This window comes from Triticum urartu, chromosome 7 (genome assembly GCF_003073215.2).
Source record: "Triticum urartu cultivar G1812 chromosome 7, Tu2.1, whole genome shotgun sequence".
Classification (NCBI taxonomy): domain Eukaryota; kingdom Viridiplantae; phylum Streptophyta; class Magnoliopsida; order Poales; family Poaceae; genus Triticum; species Triticum urartu.
The window spans coordinates 710,135,099-710,156,077 of NC_053028.1; the positions used below are offsets into that span (position 1 = coordinate 710,135,099).

General features: G+C 48.6%; 1 pseudogene; it reads left to right on the plus strand.

Moving 5' to 3' along the window:
- Positions 1-20,679, plus strand: part of LOC125519573 — a 34,223-nt pseudogene extending 13,544 nt beyond the window's left edge.
- Positions 20,680-20,979: the final 300 nt, after the last annotated feature.

Here is a 20,979-nt window from a genome sequence, read left to right on the forward strand (position 1 = left end):
GGCTGTGGCCGGCGGACTCCGGGGGCTAGCATGCCGCCAAATCTTGCGTAGGCGGCCTCTCACAAGTCTGGAAGTGTTGTGGCGGTTGCAAACGCCCGGCACGCGTGTCCGGGGTGTGCCCCCCTCACGGACGGCGCTGCCGCCGGCACCTGGAGGGGGGAAACGGACGCGTCGGGTCTACACGGAGGGGATCTTGCTGTGGGTCTGGCCCGGTTGTTGCTCCAAAGTGTTCCCATGGGCTGACCTAACACAACCGGGCGGGGGTCCGCTGGTCAAAGCCCGTCCGTGCAAAGTCAAAGGGTTAGATCCCGTGGTCAAACGCTACAGGGTTAGGCGGGACGGGGGGCCCTGGGGGGTAGCAATGCCACCGGAGCGTCGCACCGGGCCCTCATACATGCGGGGTGGTGTGGTGGCATGTCCAAAGAGGCGGCACGCGTCTCCGGGGCGTGGCCCCCCCTCACGGACGGCGATGACACGGTAGTAGACGTTCTGCGGTAACGATGCGGCGTGAATATTATTAAATACTCGGAGCGCGATAAAATCATGAGTTTTTTTGCACGACGTGGGCACATGTGCTATAGGAACGATGGTATTTTTTCATAATTTTTGGTGATGGAGATGTATCCGAAAAATTCCCTCTACGCGGATTGCCCTTCGCGCGTTTACGGATGTGGCCGGCGGACTCCGGGGGCTAGCATGCCGCCAAATCTTGCGTAGGCGGCCTCTCACAAGTCTGGAAGTGTTGTGGCGGTTGCAAACGCCCGGCACGCGTGTCCGGGGTGTGCCCCCCTCACGGACGGCGCTGCCGCCGGCACCTGGAGGGGGGAAACGGACGCGTCGGGTCTACACGGAGGGGATCTTGCTGTGGGTCTGGCCCGGTTGTTGCTCCAAAGTGTTCCCATGGGCTGACCTAACACAACCGGGCGGGGGTCCGCTGGTCAAAGCCCGTCCGTGCAAAGTCAAAGGGTTAGATCCCGTGGTCAAACGCTACAGGGTTAGGCGGGACGGGGGGCCCTGGGGGGTAGCAATGCCACCGGAGCGTCGCACCGGGCCCTCATACATGCGGGGTGGTGTGGTGGCATGTCCGAAGAGGCGGCACGCGTCTCCGGGGCGTGGCCCCCCCTCACGGACGGCGATGACACGGTAGTAGACGTTCTGCGGTAACGATGCGGCATGAATATTATTAAATACTCGGAGCGCGATAAAATCATGAGTTTTTTTGCACGACGTGGGCACATGTGCTATAGGAACGATGGTATTTTTTCATAATTTTTGGTGATGGAGATGTATCCGAAAAATTCCCTCTACGCGGATTGCCCTTCGCGCGTCTATGGCTGTGGCCAGCGGCCTCCGGGGGCTAGCATGCCGCCAAATCTTGCGTAGGCGGCCTCTCACAAGTCTGGAAGTGTTGTGGCGGTTGCAAACGCCCGGCACGCGTGTCCGGGGTGTGCCCCCCCTCACGGACGGCGCCGCCGCCGGCACCTGGAGGGGGGAAACGGACACGTCGGGTCTACACGGAGGGGATCTTGCTGTGGGTCTGGCCCGGTTGTTGTTCCAAAGTGTTCCTATGGGCTGACCTAACATAACCGGGCGGGGAGGTCCGCTGGTCAAAGCCCGTCCGTGCAAAGTTAAAGGGGTAGATCCCGTGGTCAAACGCTACAGGGTTAGGTGGGACGGGGGCCCTGGGGGGTAGCAATGCCACCGGAGCGTCGCACCGGGCCCTCATACATGCGGGGTGGTGTGGTGGCATGTCCGAAGAGGCGGCACGCGTCTCCGGGGCGTGGCCCCCCCTCACGGACGGCGATGACACGATAGTAGACGGATCAGGCACTCGCATAGTTACCGGATCATGTACTCGGTAACGGCACCCCTCAGTCAGTTGCTCTCCTATGTATCACCTTTCGCGAGACCATAGAAAAAATTTATATCATAAAGAAATGTTGCTGACCATAGAAAAAATTCGGTTCAGAAAAAAATATACGTGATGTTTTAGAAAAATTGTTGTACAATATAAAAAAAAGATCATGTCATTAAAAATAATGTTTCAAACCATTAAAGAAAATGTATGGTACATTTTAAATAATGTTCATGCATGTCAAAAATATGTATACCATGTATCATTTTTAATATAATTTTATACCATGTATCATTCAAAAAAATTCAAGAACGTGTATTTGAAAATATTTAATATGTACGTACAAGTATTTTATATATATACGAAACTTTTCAATGCGTATGAAAATAATATACACTAAAAATATATTTGAAGACAGTTAGTAATATATGCCACGTGTGTAATTAACATGTATACTGCTAGTTTGTAATTAATATGTATAAAAAAATACACCTATGCCTACGGCTTAGCCGTCGGCATATATGCCACATGGCATGATTAATATATGCCGACGGCTTAGCCGTCGACATAGTTACCTTATCCTGTCCCCAGTCACCCCCTCCACTCGTTCTTCCCCGGCCCGCAGATCCCGCGCGCCCCCGAGCCCGACCCACGCTGCCGCCGCTGCCCGTCGCTGCTCCGCGCCGCCCGTGACGCTCCCCTCCGCCCACCCGCCGCCGCTCCACCCGCGCCACTCTCCCCTTTCCTCGCCCGTCCTCCCTCCCCGCCGCTCCACCCCTCCCCTCCCCTCCCCTTCTCGCGCCGCCGCCGCCACGCCAGCTCTCTGCTGCCCGCCCGCCCGTCGCCGCTCCACCCACGTCGTCGCCATCTCGTCTCCACGCCTCGCCTCCACCCGAGCTCTCTGCCCCGCCACGAACCGGGCCCTGCCTCGCCTCGGCCCCTCCCCGAGCACGCCTGGCCACGGCTCCAGCCATCCCGCGACCCTGCCCGGCCGGCCCTGGTGCTAGCTCCGGTCGGCGGCCTCTTCTGCTTCTCCGACCGACCACGACCAGCCCCGTCCCTCCTGTCCCCTCCATCGCCGTGACGCCCCTCTGCCCGGTGAGCTATGCTCTTTTTTTTCATTTTTCCTACTGTGACATTCATAGTTTCATGTTTATTTGCTGCAAATAACTACTATGTATGGACATGTGTAACTTATCTTCACAAAGACAAGTGATGTAATTGTTAGCATTGTTCTCTTCTAGATTTTATGTCCATAAGCCTAATATTTGTACCAATATGATATATAATGGATTATGACAATGTATGCATGTGAGATTAATGGATGGTGTATTCAGCCCCTAAGTGTATTCACATATGCATGCAAAACAAATTTTTTAGTTGATGTTTGTGTCATGTTCTTTGAGTTGTTGACGTCTAGAGATGGCATGGATAGGAGGTGGAGCTGTGTCTAAATCCTTGCTATGTGACATTTAGTTTCTAAAATAGTTGTGTGAGATGTGCTCCAAAATTGGCATATGATGAGTGGTTATTTAATCATGATTATCTTGCTAAAAAAATTGAAGGACAATATTTGACACTTGACGAAATATGATTTTTTTTCATAGTTTAAAGTGTCAATGCTTAACCTATTTTTTTGCACTTGGTCGAATTAACAGGATTTGTGGTGTTCCATCTTCGTGGAGTGACCGTCGACGTTGGAGGTGTTGGTCCACGATCGTCCCTCCTTTGATCGACTACATCCTCTACATCGGAGGGTGAGCAACAATTCCATGACCTCGTCCACTTTTTTTCCATGTCACTAGATTAAATTTTCACATCAAGTCGCGTAACCTAGGTCTCCCGTCCGAAAGGGTTGCATCGATAAATATGCATTCAATTGCATATTTATCACCGCAGCTCTTTGGGATTGTCCGGCGCTTTCCACGGATAGCCAAGGATGTGTAGATTGGGTACGTTGTTCATGCTCTACCCCGTTCCGAGACAGGATTTCGGCGGCGCCTCCCTATTGTTCTCCGGATGCACATTCTCTCGGCATTTTGCCGAGACGTGTATTTGGAGAACAGCGGGGAGGTGCTGCCTAAATTTTGTCTTGGAATGGGGTAGAGCATGGACAACGTACTCAATCTACACATTCTCGGGTGGGATTAGGACCCATCTTTACCTATTAGAGATGTAGGTGGATTAAATGTCGATTCTCATCAACCTTGTAAAAAATAAAATATTGATGTGAGTAATTTAAATGAATCCTTAATTTTGTTGTGTGGCTTCCAATAAAGCAGAGATGGCAGATAATCAGTGGATGTATAGTGGGTTTTTTCCGCCGGAATCAAGTAACAACAGAGTGGGTCGAGAAAACTGATGTGTTTTTGGAAGAGATATTCCATAGTCCAATGAGGATGGTGCCAGAATGCCCGTGTGCCAGATATTAGAGACGTATCCGCAGAGATAAGAGTGAGATGACTAAGCACCTTCGCACGCATGGATTTATGCCCAACTTTAATATGCCGATAAACTTTGCCCAGTGGGACCGTGGTAGAGAGGATGTGATACGATAACGCGTTGCTGGTTATGAGGACGATGGGGTTAGAGACATGCTAGATGATGTCTTTGCTGCACAGCCGACACCTCCATCACATTCAACGAATGAACCGGAGGAGCCGGAGGAAACCGCAAAGGACTTCCTGGAAATCTTGGCCTCATCAAAGAAACCTCTCTATGAGTGTGCCAAGCTGTCTGTGCTGGATGCCATCTCGCAACTGATGGCAGTCAAGGCTGAGTACGGCTGTAGCCGAGGTTCCTTCGAAGCATTTCTGGGAGCATGGGCTAACCGCCTGCCTGAGGGCCATGAACTGCCAAAAACCATGTACGCTACGAAGAAAATCATGAAGGCGCTCTCCATGGACTATGAGAAAAATACATGTTTGTCCAAAGAATTGCCTTTTGTTTAGGCATGAGTGTGCGGATGAAAAGTACTGTAGGAAGTGCGGTTCCTCTCGGTATATTGAGGTGGTCGATAAGCATGGTCAGAAGCAGCAGCTAAAAATCCCTGTGAAGGTTCTTCGGTATCTTGATTTTATAAAAAGACTGTAGCGCCTTTTCATCACCGAGGAGTCTGCCAAAATGATGAAGTGGCACAAGGAAGGGAAAAGGTACAATCCAAAAAAAATTGTACATCCATCAGGAGGTGAAGCATGGAAGTCATTCGATATAGAGTACCCAGAGGAAGCAGCCGAGGCTGGGAATGTCAGAATTGCTATAACAGGTGATGGGTTCAAGCCATATGGTATGTCGTCTAATCCATACAGCTGTTGGCCCGTATTTGTTATTCCGCTCAATCTCCCTCCCGGCGCCATAATGCAACGCAAGACCATGTTCCTGTTGCTTATAATTCCGGGGCCTGAATATGGGGGGAAGAATTTGAGTGTGTTTATGCAACCGTTGGTGGATGATTTGCACCATTCTTGGTACTTCCCGAGGTTGACATACGACCGACATCTGCAGAAAAATTTCTTGATGAAAGTTTGGCTACAATATTGCATGCATGACTTTCCCGGTTATGCCCTGTTCTGCAGATGGTGTACAAGTGGAAAGATGCCTTGCCCAGTGTGCATGCAGGCCTTGATTTTTATTTGGCTAAAGAAGGGTGGCAAGTATGTTGCATTTGACCTGCATCGACAGTTCCTCCCTCCAGACCATCCTGATAGGGAAGACAGGAAGAACTTCACAAAAGGCAAAGTTGTCCATGAAGTAAACGAGATTCCAACGTTTTCTGGTGAGGATGTGCTTGCTCAGCTGAAAGCTCTTAAGCCTGCCGGTGAAGGGAAAGGCAAAGGCAAAGGCAAAGCCACAGGCGAAGACGAGGGCGAGGGCAAAGGAAAATGTAAAGGGAATTTTTTTGAAGGATATGGTGAGACGCACAATTGGACTCACATTACCCCCTTCATGCAGCTTCCCTATTTTAAGGACCTCAAACTTCCATACAACATAGACGTGATGCACACCGAAAAGAATGTCGCAGAGTCCCTTTTTCGCACGATCCTCAACATTCCTGATAAGATAAAGGATAATGTTAATGCTAGAGTTGATCAACAGAATATTTGTGATAGACCACGTCTACACATGCAGCCTCCCACAGGCAGTCGAAAATCTTGGTTCAAGCCAGATGCTGACTTCGTACTTAAAAAGGATCATAAGATGGACGCATTCAAGTGGCTGAAACACGTCGTGAAGTTCACTGATGGTTATGCGTCGAATATAAGTAAGGGGGTCAATCTTTCAACGGGCAGAGTGACCGGGCTCAAGAGTCATGACTATCATGTATGGATTGAGCGGATTATGCCGGTGATGGTTCGGGTCTATGTTCCCGAGCGTGTCTGGCATGTGCTTGCGGAGTTAAGCCATTTCTTCCGCACACTTTGTGCTAAAGAAGTATGTCCTGAGAAGATAAAAGAAATGCACAAGAAGGCGCCGGAGTTGATATGCAAGCTAGAGAAGATCTTCCCGCCAGGCTTCTTTACTCCGATGACACATCTCATTTTGCACCTCCCGAACGAGGTATTGTTGGGGGGCCCTATGCAGAATCGTTGGCAGTACGGCCCTGAGAGACAGAACAAGCATCTGAGACAGAAATGTGGAAACAAAGCTAAGATTGAAGCTTCCATAGCTGAGGCAGTTATCCTAGAGGAGGTGGCAGACCTCAGGACAGCCTACTATCCGGACCATGTTCCCACGTTGCACAATAAGGCGTCTCGATACAATACAGAAGAACCCAAGAATAAACCCAAGTTGCCTCTATTCATTGGGCAAGGTGGTAGGGCTGGATGCTCGAAACCTTATCTCATGCCACGAGATGAGTGGGAGGATGTCATGTTCTATATCTTGCACAACATCAAGGAAGTTGAGGATGAGTGGATGAGGTAATACCTTTGCACCATTCTTTTAGTCAATTCGTTATGTTCACTTTGCCTAGTTCTTATACCGCTTTTCTTATTGTAGTTGATTCATTGAAGAAGAATGGACGGGAATGCTGCCTCCTACTGAAGCGGAGGCACTTGCTCTTCTCCGAAAGGGTGCTGATGGAAGGAAAAATTTCGTTGCGTGGTTCATGGAGAAAGTAATTTTTCACACTTTCAATTAAACTCATGCACCCTATAATTTCAATTAAACTCATGCATCCTATAATTTCAATTAAACTTGTAGGGAAATGATCCGACCGAATCAATGGATGAAGAATTGAGATGGGTTTCCATGGGTTTGGACCCTGTTGTCATGACATGCGAAAAATATGATGTGAATGGGTATCGCTTCCATACAGAGGAGCACCAGAACAGTCGTCCTGATCCCAAAACCATAAATACCGGAGTCTTCACTGAAGGAGATAATAAAGTAGATTACTACCGAAGGGTAGGAAAAATATACGAGCTTACATTCAAACGTGGCCGCGAACACCTAAGTCTCACTATGTTCAAATGCCGATGGTTTGACCCCAAAAAGGGTCTGAGACATAAGCCTTCTGTTGGTTTAGTTGAAGTTAAACCATCAACCGTCTATGCCGGAGCTGATCTCTTTTTCGCCGCTACCCAGGCCACACAAGTATATTATCTGCCTTACCCATGCGAGAAAGAGTACCTAAAGGGTTGGGAAGTTGTGTTCAAGGTGTTGCCGCATGGTAAGCTACCAGACCCGAACGATGATGATTACTACAACATAAACCCCATGACATACGAGGGAGTGTTCTATCAAGAGGAACATGATGACGTGGTCCGAAACAACGAGGATGATGACTTGGGTTATGTTGACCTGGACCCAAACGACGACGACGCACGGATTGATGGTGAGGCAGTTGTGAATCAAAGAGACATAATTATGCTTGAAAAGTTAAATGAAGATGCTGACGATGAGGAAGAGCCTCCACCTCCGTCAGATAACGAAGAAGATATGCGTGATAGTGATGATGAGACCGGTCCACAAATAGATTACAATAGTGATGATTCATATGGGTTTTAGAAAATGTAAGTTCTTTTAATGATCATTACAATAGTATGCTTAATGTGCTCTTCTGGTATTAATGTTTTTCCTGTATGCTTGTTTAATTGATATCCTTACTAATTGTTTATTCTCTTCTCAATGCAGGTTTGCTAATCATGGGCAAGTCCAGCGGCGCCAGTTTCCTCAGTAAATTCAAAGGACTTACTCGGAGTGGACGAGCCCACAAGGTTCCCTCCCGACTACGCGAGGATGACACCTCACAGGGAGGTGGAGGGGTCGGGGGAGGAGACCCTAGAGGAGGAGGAGGTGGGGGGAGAGGCAGCCGGGGCAAAAAACTCCGGACAGTGTCCGAAATAGGAGGGTCTTCTTCGATGCCCTCCTATACAGAGGCACCTTCTGAGTCTGAGGAGGAGGAGTATGTTCCTGATGGCGAGGAGGAGGAGGGTGAGGAGGAGGAGGGCGAGGAGGAGGGTGAGGAGGAGGGCAAGGAGGGTGGAGGGGAGGTTGATCCCGAGTTGTGGGGTGACTTGCCACCGGGTGCTCCGCAGGGGTGGCTGCGTGGTAATGCCGGACTACCTACACCACCTTCTATTGAGGAGCACAAGTGGCTCATTGAACCTGTGGGGACAGAGTAAGTGCCTCTCAATCATATTTTCAACACATGACAACATTTTCTTATTGTACACATGGCAATCATTTGATTCTTTTGCAGAAACTGGATCCTTCGCGGAAAGGGCTGTAAACCGAACGGCCTTATCACTGTCCTGTTGAAGGAGTTTTGGCCTGGCCTATTCTGCCCGTGGCCAGGCAGGGACCCGCAGCTGCGGGTTTTGGCCACGAGCTAGGCCCACTACGAGGCTTGCAGCAACGCGGAGTACGGGACGGCCGCTAAGGCCGTGATCACCAAATTTTGGGTAAGTTCTCTTCTGAATCACTTGTCTTCAGTTTCGTTCATAGTTTACCATTGAATCACTCAACTCATTCCTTGTTTGCTTCTGGTTTATGCATGATTGCAGCAACTCTATAGAGTTCTTGACGAGCACAAGGCCAGAGCCGACGTGGTCTTGCTTGCGGCTGCGAAGAAGAAAGCTCATTAGTTGCAGTACGAGGTGCGCTGGGTTGCCGTCTCGCAGTACTACCACATCTACCTGCAACAAAATATGACCAAAACTCAAGCGCAGAGGCAACGACTTACCTTGAATAGGGAGCAGTTCATGATGGTAACTATTACTAACTTATCATTGTTTCAAGCAGTCAACTATATGTTTCGTGCTCACATGTCATGCTTCCAAAATTTGCATAGGTTGTTCCTCGTTGGTGCTATGGAAGGCATGACGGATGGGTGAGTTTGGTGGATAGGTGGCTCGGCGACGATGCAGAGTTTGCTGCCAAGAGCATCAAGGCCCGGGCTAACCGTGGAAAAGACGGGACACACGGCCAAGGAAACAGGAACCACTGGGGCTTCAAGGCCATGAAGGTATATCTATATGCATCATGCATTTTTGTTCTTCTTTACCGTCATGTTCTTATGTATGGCTAACTTCTGTTTGACGTTGCAGGAGGACAAGTTGAAGAGGCCGCTCTCAGACATTGAGTCGTGGAAGCTGGCCCGCGAGCGAAGTCATCCCAAGGAGGGCGAGAGCCAGTTAGAGAGTACGGGGCGTTCACAGACTCCCTTAGCGCGCCAGCATGCTGTAAGTACTTCCCCTTTATCTTTTTCTCTCTAGCATTCTCAGTTCATTTTCAGCATTGCTCACTTAGAAACAACCTAAATTATGTAGGCATATAAGGCCTTTGTCGAGCATAGGAATCTCGAGGTGCGAGAGTACATGCAACGAGTGAAGGCAAATGATGATTACAACCGTCAGATGATGGCGGTTAGTTTTGCCCTCTTAAAACCAAGCTAAATTTTTGCACTTTCATTCCTTCTGACCTTCTAGTTTGCTTGTTTAACTAACATCCAAGCTATGTTGGCATCTTGGAGTAACCGCACGGATCCACCACAAATGGGACCCCCACCACCACCTACGGGAGAACCCCCACACGTGCCCACGTTCGATGAATGGGTGGCACTAGGCAGTGATGGTCCGGTTAGTACATTTGCCTAACTACTGGCAAACTAGTTCTCGTTCATTCAACACTATCACATCATATTTACCGTTAGAATCTTTTCTGAAACATGTAGGGGACCGGTGGCTCGACTACTGCTCCGTCGACCCCAGTCACTCCGATCTGGCAGAGTGATGGTGGCCGCGGTGGCGGTTTTGGCGGAGGTGGTCTTGGTGGTGGTGGTTTTGGCGGAGGTGGTCTTGGTGGTGGTGGTTTTGGCGGAGGTGGTCTTGCTTGATGTCGATGATGATTCCGTGCATGTGGCCGTCGTGCCATGCCTTTCATGTTGCTACTTTTATGATGTTCCATGTCTTGCACTACTTTTATGTTCATGAACTTCCGCCGGTGATGATCTTTAGATGATGATGATGAACTTGACTATGTTTAGATGATGATGATGAACTTGAGTATGTTTAGATGATGAACTGTCATATTTCTGCATAATTCCATATTATTCTGCTTTGAAATGCTGTCAAATGAATTGAAAAAGAGAAAATAAAAAAAATAAAAAAAAACTATGCCTACGGCAAAGCCGTCGACATATATAAGCCCAGGAGTTACCAGGGCTTGCCACGTGGCAGATCTATGCCTACGGCAATGCCGTCGTCATAGATTTTCATCTATGCCGACGGCTTTGCCGTAGGCATAGCCCTGCCGCCAGGAGAAACCAAGGAAAGACACGTGGCAGTGCTATGCCTACGGCAAAGTCATCGGCATAGATTCCATCTATGCCTACGGCTTTGCCGTAGGCATAGCACTGCCACCAGGCGCACCACGGGACGCCACGTGGCAGAGGTACGCCGACGGCTAGGCCGTCGGCATAGATTCCAACCTATGCCGACAGCCAAGCCGTCGTCGTACCTCTGCCACGTGGCGTCCCATGACTCGTCGACGCTTTTGACGGCGCCGTCCGTTGCCGTCAGATGGAAAAACACTGCTGACGGCTAAACTATGCCGACGGCTGACCACGGCCGTTGGCATAGGGCCCTATGCCGACGGCTATACTACACCGACGGCTATACTACGCCGACGGTCTGACAAGACTACGCTGACGATATCTACGCCGACGGGTCTATGCCGACGGCAGCCGTAGGCATAGATCTATGCCGACGGCAAAGGACCTATGCCGACGGCCCCTCTGCCGGTAGTGACACCCTCTTCCTCTCAAAGGACCGTACTGAGGAATTCCTGGTGTGGGAGCCAATTACGGGTGCCCAGCAGTGCGTACCTATCCCCGTGGCGTTCCAGTTCGGCAACACCACCGCAGCCGTGTTCTGCGCAGCTGACAGGTGCAACCTCCATGACTGCCACAGCGGTCCGTTCTGCGTGGTCTTTGTCTTCTCCGTCTCTGATGAAGACACTGACTACGACCTATATGAGACGTCGGCATGTGTCTACTCATCCGAGACTGGTGCTTGGGGTGAGCCGACCTTAATGCACAACGAATTCATCATGGACTTCACATCGTGGACCTCATGGACTTCGAATACTTTTCCAGCGTGCTTGTTGGGAGGTCTTTCTTGTACTTCATGTCATGTGGTGGGTTGATCCTGGAGTATGACCTAGAAAGGCATGGGCTGACTTGGTTCGACACACCAGACACTTGCCACTCTAAGGGTGAACCCACTTGCAACCTCATGCTGGCGGTGTTGGAAATATGCCCTAGAGGCAATAATAAAATAATTATTATATTTCCTTGTTCATGATAATTGTCTGTTATTCATGCTATAATTGTATTGTCCGGAAATAGTAATACATGTGTGAATACATAGACCATAATGTGTCCCTAGTGAGCCTCTAGTTGACTAGCGCGTTGATCAACAGATAGTCATGGTTTCCTGGCTATGGACATGGGGATGTCATTGATAACGGGATCACATACAAGACCCAAACCTAAGCATAGCACAAAGATCTTGTAGTTCGTTTGCTGTAGCTTTTCTGGATGTCAAGTATCATTTCCTTAGACCATGAGATTGTGCAACTCTCGGATACCATAGGAGTGCCTTGGGTGTGCCAAACGTCACAACGTAACTGGGTGACTATAAAGGTACATTACAGGTATCTCCGAAAGTGTCTGTTGGGTTGGCACAAATCGAGACTGGGATTTGTCACTCCGTATGACGGAGAGGTATCTCTGGGCCCACTCGGTAATGCATCATCATAATGAGCTCAATGTGATCAAGTGGTTGATCACGGGATCATGCATTACAGTACAAGTAAAGTGACTTGCCGGTAACGAGACTGAACAAGGTATTGGGATACCGACGATCGAGTCTCGGGCAAGTAACGTACCGATTGACAAAGGGAATTGAGTACGGGATTGATTAGGTCCTCGACATCGTGGTTCATCCGATGAGATCATCGAGGAGCATGTGGGAGCCAACATGGGTATCCAGATCCCGCTGTTGGTTATTGACCGGAGAGTCGTCTCGGTCATGTCTACATGTCTCCCGAACTCGTAGGGTCTACACACTTAAGGTTCGGTGACGCTAGGGTTGTAGAGATATGTATATGCAGTAACCCGAAAGTTGTTCGGAGTCCCGGATGAGATCTCGGACGTCACGAGGAGTTCCGGAATAGTCCGGAGGTAAATAATTATATATGGGAAGTTGTCATACGGTCACCAGAAAGGTTCAGGGGCATATCGGTATTGTACCGGGGCCACCGGAGGGGTTCCGGGGGTCCACCGGGAGGGGCCACCTCTCCCGGATGGCCTTATGGGCTGTATGAGGAAGGGATCCAGCCCAAAGTGGGTAGGGGCGGCACTCCCCCTAGGGCCCATGCGCCTAGGGTTGGGGGAAACCCTAAAGGGGGGCGCCCCCTTGCTTGGGGGGCAAGCCCCCCTCCCCTTGGCCGCCGCCCCCCCTCTAGATCTCATCTAGAGGGGGCCGTTCCCCTTCCCCCTTGGCCTATAAATAGAGGGGTGAGGGGAGGGCTGCATCGCACATCCAAGGCGCAGCCCCTCCCCTCCCCAACACATCTCCTCCTCCGTCATGAGCTTGGCGAAGCCCTGCCGGAGTACTGCTGCTCCACCACCACCACGCCGTCGTGCTGCTGCTGGAGCCATCTTCCTCAACCTCTCCTTCCCCCTTGCTGGATCAAGAAGGAGGAGACGTCACGCTGACCATACGTGTGTTGAACGCGGAGGTGCCGTCCGTTCGGCGCTAGGATCTCCGGTGATTTGGATCACGTCAAGTACGACTTCCTCATCCCCGTTCTTTGAATGCTTCCGCGCGTGATCTACAAAGGTATGTAGATGCAATCCGATCACTCGTTGCTAGATGAACTCTTAGATGGATCTTGGTGAAACCGTAGGAAAATTTTTGTTTTCTGCAACGTTCCCCAAGAGTGGTATCAGAGCTAGGTCTATGCGTAGTTCTCCTTGCACGAGTAGAACACAATTTGTTGTGGGCGTAGATGTTGTCAACTTTCTTGCCGCTACTAGTCTTATCTTGCTTCAGCGGTATTGTGGGATGAAGCGGCCCGGACCGACCTTACACGTACGCTTACGTGAGACTGGTTCCACCGAGTGACATGCACTAGTTGCATAAGGTGGCTAGCGGGTGTCTGTCTCTCCCACTTTAGTTGGAGCGGATTCGATGAAAAGGGTCCTTATGAAGGGTAAATAGAAGTTGAAAAATCACGTTGTGGCTATTACGTAGGTAAGAAAACGTTCTTGCTAGAACCCTTTTGCAGCCACGTAAAACTTGCAACAACAATTAAGGACGTCTAACTTGTTTTTGCAGCAAGTGATTTGTGATGTGATATGGCCAAAGTTGTGATGAATGATGAATGATATATATGTGATGTATGAGATCATGTTCTTGTAATAGGAATCACGACTTGCATGTCGATTAGTATGACAACCGGCAGGAGCCATAGGAGTTGTCCTTATTTTTTGTATGACCTGCGTGTCATTGAGAAACGCCATGTAAATTACTTTACTTTATTGCTAAACGCGTTAGCCATAGTAGTAGAAGTAATAGTTGGCGAGCAACCTCATGGAGAGACAATGATGGAGATCATGATGATGGAGATCATGGTGTCATGCCGGTGACAAGATGATCATGGAGCCCCAAGATGGAGATCAAAGGAGCTATGTGATATTGGCCATATCATGTCACTATTATTATTTGATTGCATGTGATGTTTATCATGTTTTTGCATCTTGTTTACTTAGAACGACGGTAGTAAATAAGATGATCCCTCATAATAATTTCAAGAAAGTGTTCCCCCTAACTGTGCGCCGTTGCGACAGTTCGTTGTTTCGAAGCACCACGTGATGATCGGGTGTGATAGATTCCAACGTTCACATACAACGGGTGTAAGACAGATTTACACACGCAATACACTTAGGTTGACTTGACGAGCCTAGCATGTACAGACATGGCCTCGGAACACAGAAGACCGAAAGGTCGAGCATGAGTCGTATAGAAGATACGATCAACATGAAGATGTTCACCGATGTTGACTAGTCCGTCTCACGTGTTGATCGGACACGGCCTAGTCAACTCGGATCATGTTATACTTAGATGACTGGAGGGATGTCTATCTAAGTGGGAGTTCATTGAATAATTTGATTAGATGAACTTAATTATCATGAACTTAGTATAAAATCTTTACTATATGTCTTGTAGATCAAATGGCCAACATTGTCCTCAACTTCAACGCGTTCCTAGAGAAAACCAAGCTGAAAGACGATGGCAGCAACTATACGGACTGGGTCCGGAACCTGAGGATCATCCTCATAGCTGCCAAGAAAGATTATGTCCTAGAAGCACCGCTAGGTGACGCACCCGTCCCACAGAACCAAGACGTTATGAATGCTTGGCAGACACGTGCTGATGATTACTCCCTCGTTCAGTGCGGCATGCTTTACAGCTTAGAACCGGGGCTCCAAAAGCGTTTTGATCGACACGGAGCATATGAGATGTTCGAAGAGCTGAAAATGGTTTTCCAAGCTCATGTCCGGGTCGAGAGATATGAAGTCTCCGACAAGTTCTTCAGCTGTAAGATGGAGGAAAATAGTTCTGTCAGTGAGCACATACTCACTATGTCTGGGTTACATAACCGCTTGACTCAGCTGGGAGTTAATCTCCCAGATGACGCGGTCATTGACAGAATCCTCCAGTCGCTTCCACCAAGCTACAAGAGCTTAGTGATGAACTTCAATATGCAGGGGATGGAAAAGACCATTCCTGAAGTATTTGCAATGCTGAAATCAGCAGAGATAGAAGTCAAAAAGGACCATCAAGTGTTGATCGTGAATAAAACAACTAAGTTCAAGAAAGGCAAGGGTAAGAAGAACTTCAAGAAGGACGGCAAGGGAGTTGCCGCGCCCGGTAAGCAAGCTATCGGGAAGAAGCCAAAGAATGGACCCAAGCCCGAGACTGAGTGTTTTTATTGCAAGGGAAGTGGTCACTGGAAGCGGAACTGCCCCAAATACTTAGCAGACAAGAAGGCCGACAAAACGAAAGGTATATGTGATATACATGTAATTGATGTGTACCTTACCAATACTCGTAGTAGCTCCTGGGTATTTGATACCGGTGAAGTTGCTCACATTTGTAACTCAAAGCAGGAGCTGCGGAATAAGCGGAGATTGGCGAAGGATGAGGTGATGATGCGCGTCGGGAATGGTTCCAAGGTCGATGTGATCGCCGTCGGCACGCTACCTCTACATTTACCTACGGGATTAGTTTTGAACCTCAATAATTGTTATTTAGTGCCAAGTTTGAGCATGAACATTGTATCAGGATCTCGTTTAATACAAGATGGCTACTCATTTAAATCCGAGAATAATGGTTGTTCTATTTATATGAGAGATATGTTTTATGGTCATGCTCCTATGGTGAATGGTTTATTCTTAATGAATCTCGAGCGTAATGCTACACATATTCATAGTGTGAATGCCAAAAGATGTAAGGTTGATAAGGATAGTCCCACATACTTGTGGCACTGCCGCCTTGGTCACATAGGTGTCAAACGCATGAAGAAGCTCCATACAGATGGACTTTTAGAGTCTCTTGATTACGAATCATTTGAGACGTGCGAACCATGCCTCATGGGTAAGATGACCAAGACTCCGTTCTCAGGAACAATGGAGCGAGCAACCAACCTATTGGAAATCATACATACTGATGTGTGCGGTCCAATGAGTGTTGAGGCTCGTGGTGGCTATCATTATGTTCTCACCCTCATTGATGACTTGAGTAGATATGGGTATATCTACTTAATGAAACACAAGTCTGAAACCTTTGAAAAGTTCAAGGAATTTCAGAGTGAGGTTGAGAATCAACGTGACAGAAAAATCAAGTTTTTGCGATCAGATCGTGGAGGAGAATACTTGAGTCACGAATTTGGTACACACTTAAGAAAATGTGGAATAGTTTCACAAGTCACGCCGCCTGGAACACCTCAGCGTAATGGTGTGTCCGAACGTCGTAATCGCACTCTATTAGATATGGTGCGATCTATGATGTCTCTTACCAATTTACCGCTGTCATTTTGGGGCTATGCTTTAGAGACTGCCGCATTCACTTTAAATAGGGCTCCGTCGAAATCCGTTGAGACGACACCGTATGAATTATGGTTTGGGAAGAAGCCTAAGCTGTCGTTTCTAAAAGTTTGGGGATGCGATGCTTATGTCAAGAAACTTCAACCTGAAAAGCTCGAACCCAAGTCGGAAAAATGCATCTTCATAGGATACCCTAAAGAAACTATTGGGTATACCTTCTACCTCAGATCCGAAGGCAAGATCTTTGTTGCCAAGAATGGATCCTTTCTAGAGAAGGAGTTTCTCTCGAAAGAAGTAAGTGGGAGGAAAGTAGAACTTGATGAAGTATTGCCTCTTGAACCGGAAAGTGGCGCAACTCAGGAAAATGTTCCTGTTGTGCCTGCACCAATTAGAGAGGAAGTTAATGATGATGATCAAGATACTTCTGATCAAGCTCCTACTGAACTTCGAAGGTCCACAAGGACACGTTCCACACCAGAGTGGTTCGGCAACCCTGTCTTGGAAATCATGTTGTTAGACAACGGTGAACCTTCGAACTATGAAGAAGCGATGGCGGGCCCGGATTCCGACAAATGGCTGGAAGCCATGAAATCCGAGATAGGATCCATGTATGAAAACGAAGTATGGACTTTGACTGACTTGCCCGTTGATCGGCGAGCCATAGAAAATAAATGGATCTTTAAGAAGAAGACAGACGCGGATGGTAATGTGACCATCTATAAAGCACGGCTTGTCGCTAAGGGTTATCAACAAGTTCAAGGGGTTGACTACGATGAGACTTTCTCACCCGTAGCGAAGCTGAAGTCCGTCCGAATCATGTTAGCAATTGCCGCATTCTATGATTATGAAATATGGCAAATGGACATCAAAACGGCATTCCTTAATGGTTTCCTTAAGGAAGAATTGTATATGATGCAACCGGAAGGTTTTGTCGATCCTAAGAATGCTGACAAGGTGTGCAAGCTCCAACGCTCGATTTATGGGCTGGTGCAAGCATCTCGGAGTTGGAACATTCGCTTTGATGAGATGATCAAAGCGTTTGGGTTTATGCAGACTTATGGAGAAGTCTGCATTTACAAGAAAGTGAGTGGGAGCTCTGTAGCATTTCTCATATTGTATGTGGATGACATACTGTTGATGGGAAATGATATAGAATTCTCGGAAAGCAGAAAGGCCTATTTGAACAAGTGTTTTTCAATGAAGGACCTTGGAGAAGCTGCTTATATATTAGGCATCAAGATCTAGAGAGATATATCGAGACGCCTCATTGGTCTTTCACAGAGTACGTACCTTGACAAGATATTGAAGAAGTTCAAAATGGATCAGTCAAAGAAGGGGTTCTTGCCTGTATTGCAAGGTACGAGATTGAGCTTGGCTCAATGCCCGACCACGACAGAAGATAGATAAAAGATGAGTGTCTTCCCCTATGCCTCGGCCATAGGGTCTATCATGTATGCTATTCTGTGTACCAGACCTGATGTAAACCTTGCCGTGAGTTTGGTAGGAAGGTACCAAAGTAATCCCGGCATGGAACACTGGACAGCGGTCAAAAATATCCTGAAGTACCTGAAAAGGACTAAGGAAATGTTTCTTGTTTATGGAGGTGACGAAGAGCTTGTTGTAAAGGGTTACGTCGATGCTAGCTTCGACACAGATCTGGATGACTCTAAGTCACAAACCGGATATGTGTATATTTTGAATGGTGGGGCAGTAAGCTGGTGCAGTTGCAAGCAAAGCATTGTGGCGGGATCTACATGTGAAGCGGAGTACATGGCAGCCTCGGAGGCAGCACACGAAGCAGTCTGGGTGAAGGAGTTCATTACCGACCTAGGAGTAATACCCAATGCGTCGGGCCCGATGACTCTCTTCTGTGACAACACTGGAGCTATTGCCCTTGCCAAGGAGCCCAGGTTTCACAGGAAGACCGGGCATATCAAGCGTCGCTTCAACTCCATTCGTGAAAGTGTTCAAAATGGAGACATAGAGATTTGTAAAGTACATACGGACCTGAATGTAGCAGATCCGTTGACTAAACCTCTCCCTAGAGCAAAACATGATCAACACCAGAATTCCATGGGTGTTCGATTCATCACAATGTAACTAGATGATTGACTCTAGTGCAAGTGGGAGACTATTGGAAATATGCCCTAGAGGCAATAATAAAATGATTATTATATTTCCTTGTTCATGATAATTGTCTATTATTCATGCTATAATTGTATTGTCCGGAAATCGTAATACATGTGTGAATACATAGACCATAATGTGTCCCTAGTGAGCCTCTAGTTGACTAGCTCGTTGATCAACAGATAGTCATGGTTTCCTGGCTATGGACATGGGGATGTCATTGATAACGGGATCACATCATTAGGAGAATGATGTGATGGACAAGACCCAAACCTAAGCATAGCACAAAGATGGTGTAGTTCGTTTGCTGTAGCTTTTCTGGATGTCAAGTATCACTTCCTTAGACCATGAGATTGTGCAACTCCCGGATACCGTAGGAGTGACTTGGGTGTGCCAAACGTCACAACGTAACTGGGTGACTATAAAGGTACATTACAGGTATCTCCAAAAGTGTCTGTTGGGTTCGCACGAATCGAGACTGGGATTTGTCACTCCGTATGACGGAGAGGTATCTCTGGGCCCACTCGGTAATGCATCATCATAATGAGCTCAATGTGATCAAGTGTTTGATCACGGGATCATGCATTACGGTACGAGTAAAGTGACTTGCCGGTAACGAGACTGAACAAGGTATTGGGATACCGACGATCGAGTCTCGGGCAAGTAACGTACCGATTGACAAAGGGAATTGAGTACGGGATTGATTAGGTCCTCGACATCGTGGTTCATCCGATGAGATCATCGAGGAGCATGTGGGAGCCAACATGGGTATCCAGATCCCGCTGTTGGTTATTGACCGGAGAGTCGTCTCGGTCATGTCTGCATGTCTCCCGAACCCGTAGGGTCTACACACTTAAGGTTCGGTGACGCTAGGGTTGTAGAGATATGTATATGCAGTAACCCGAAAGTTGTTCGGAGTCCCGGATGAGATCCCGGACGTCACGAGGAGTTCCGGAATAGTCCGGAGGTAAAGAATTATATATGGGAAGTTGTCATACGGTCACCGGAAAGGCTCGGGGGCATATCGGTATTGTACCGGGGCCACCAGAGGGGTTCCGGGGGTCCACCAGGAGGGGCCACCTCTCCCGGAGGGCCTTATGGGCTGTATGAGGAAGGGATCCAGCCCAAAGTGGGCTGGGGCGCCACTCCCCCTAGGGCCCATGCGCCTAGGGTTGGGGAAAACCCTAAAGGGGGGCGCCCCCTTGCTTGGGGGGCAAGCCCCCCTCCCCTTGGCCGCCGCACCCCCTCTAGATCTCATCTAGAGGGGGCCGGCCCCCTTCTCCCTTCCCCTATAAATAGAGGGGTGAGGGGAGGGCTGCATAGCACATCCAAGGCGCAGCCCCTCCCCTCCCCAACACATCTCCTCCTCCGTCACGAGCTTGGCGAAGCCCTGCCGGAGTACTGCTGCTCCACCACCACCACGCCGTCGTGCTGCTGCTCGAGCCATCTTCCTCAACCTCTCCTTCCCCCTTGCTGGATCAAGAAGGAGGATACGTCACGCTGACCGTACGTGTGTTGAACGCGGAGGTGCCGTCCGTTCGGCGCTAGGATCTTCGGTGATTTGGATCACGTCGAGTATGACTTCCTCATCCCCGTTCTTTGAACGCTTCTGCGCGTGATCTACAAAGGTATGTAGATGCAATCCGATCACTCGTTGCTAGATGAACTCTTAGATGGATCTTGGTGAAACCGTAGGAAAATTTTTGTTTTCTGCAACGTTCCCCAACAGGCGGAGGGCGGTGGACTAGGACTCGTCGAAGAACTGGATCCGCATCTGCAATTGTGGTCATGGGAGGTGACGGGTGCCTGATGGGTGCCTGGACGAATCATCTACCTGGAAAGTTTGTCCCTAGTAAATGGTGCTCCAATGGGTGCAAAATGTCCGGTGCATGTGTTGGGCTTTGCTGAGGGAGCAAATGTCATTTTCGTGACCATTGCTGCAGGCCTCTTCGCAATCCAAGTACAATCAGGGCAGGCGACCAGGGTGTGCGATAATCATGGATACGGTAAACTGATTCCGATCGTCAGCCTTTACACTCCTATGCCCCGAGGCGAGCACTTGTCGGCTTCCGGTTGTTAGCTCTCGTTCAATGGCAACTTCCCCGAGGGAGGTTAGCTTTGGGAGTTGTTGTTGAGTTGTAATAAGGTGACTGTCCTATAGTACATGTGCGTGTGTTTCTGTTGTAACTGTACAATAGTCTTGAGGACTGCTAGCTAGCTAGTCCTAAGGAACCTCCTTGATCTATGTCCCATCGCCCCTGTATTCATTGAGTGTTCCCCTTGAGCGCTATGTCCTTGTAAAGTTCAGAAACAGCGTCATATTTTCTCAGTTTTGCATTCCAAACCATATTGTCCGAATGGAGATATGATTGGCAAAAGT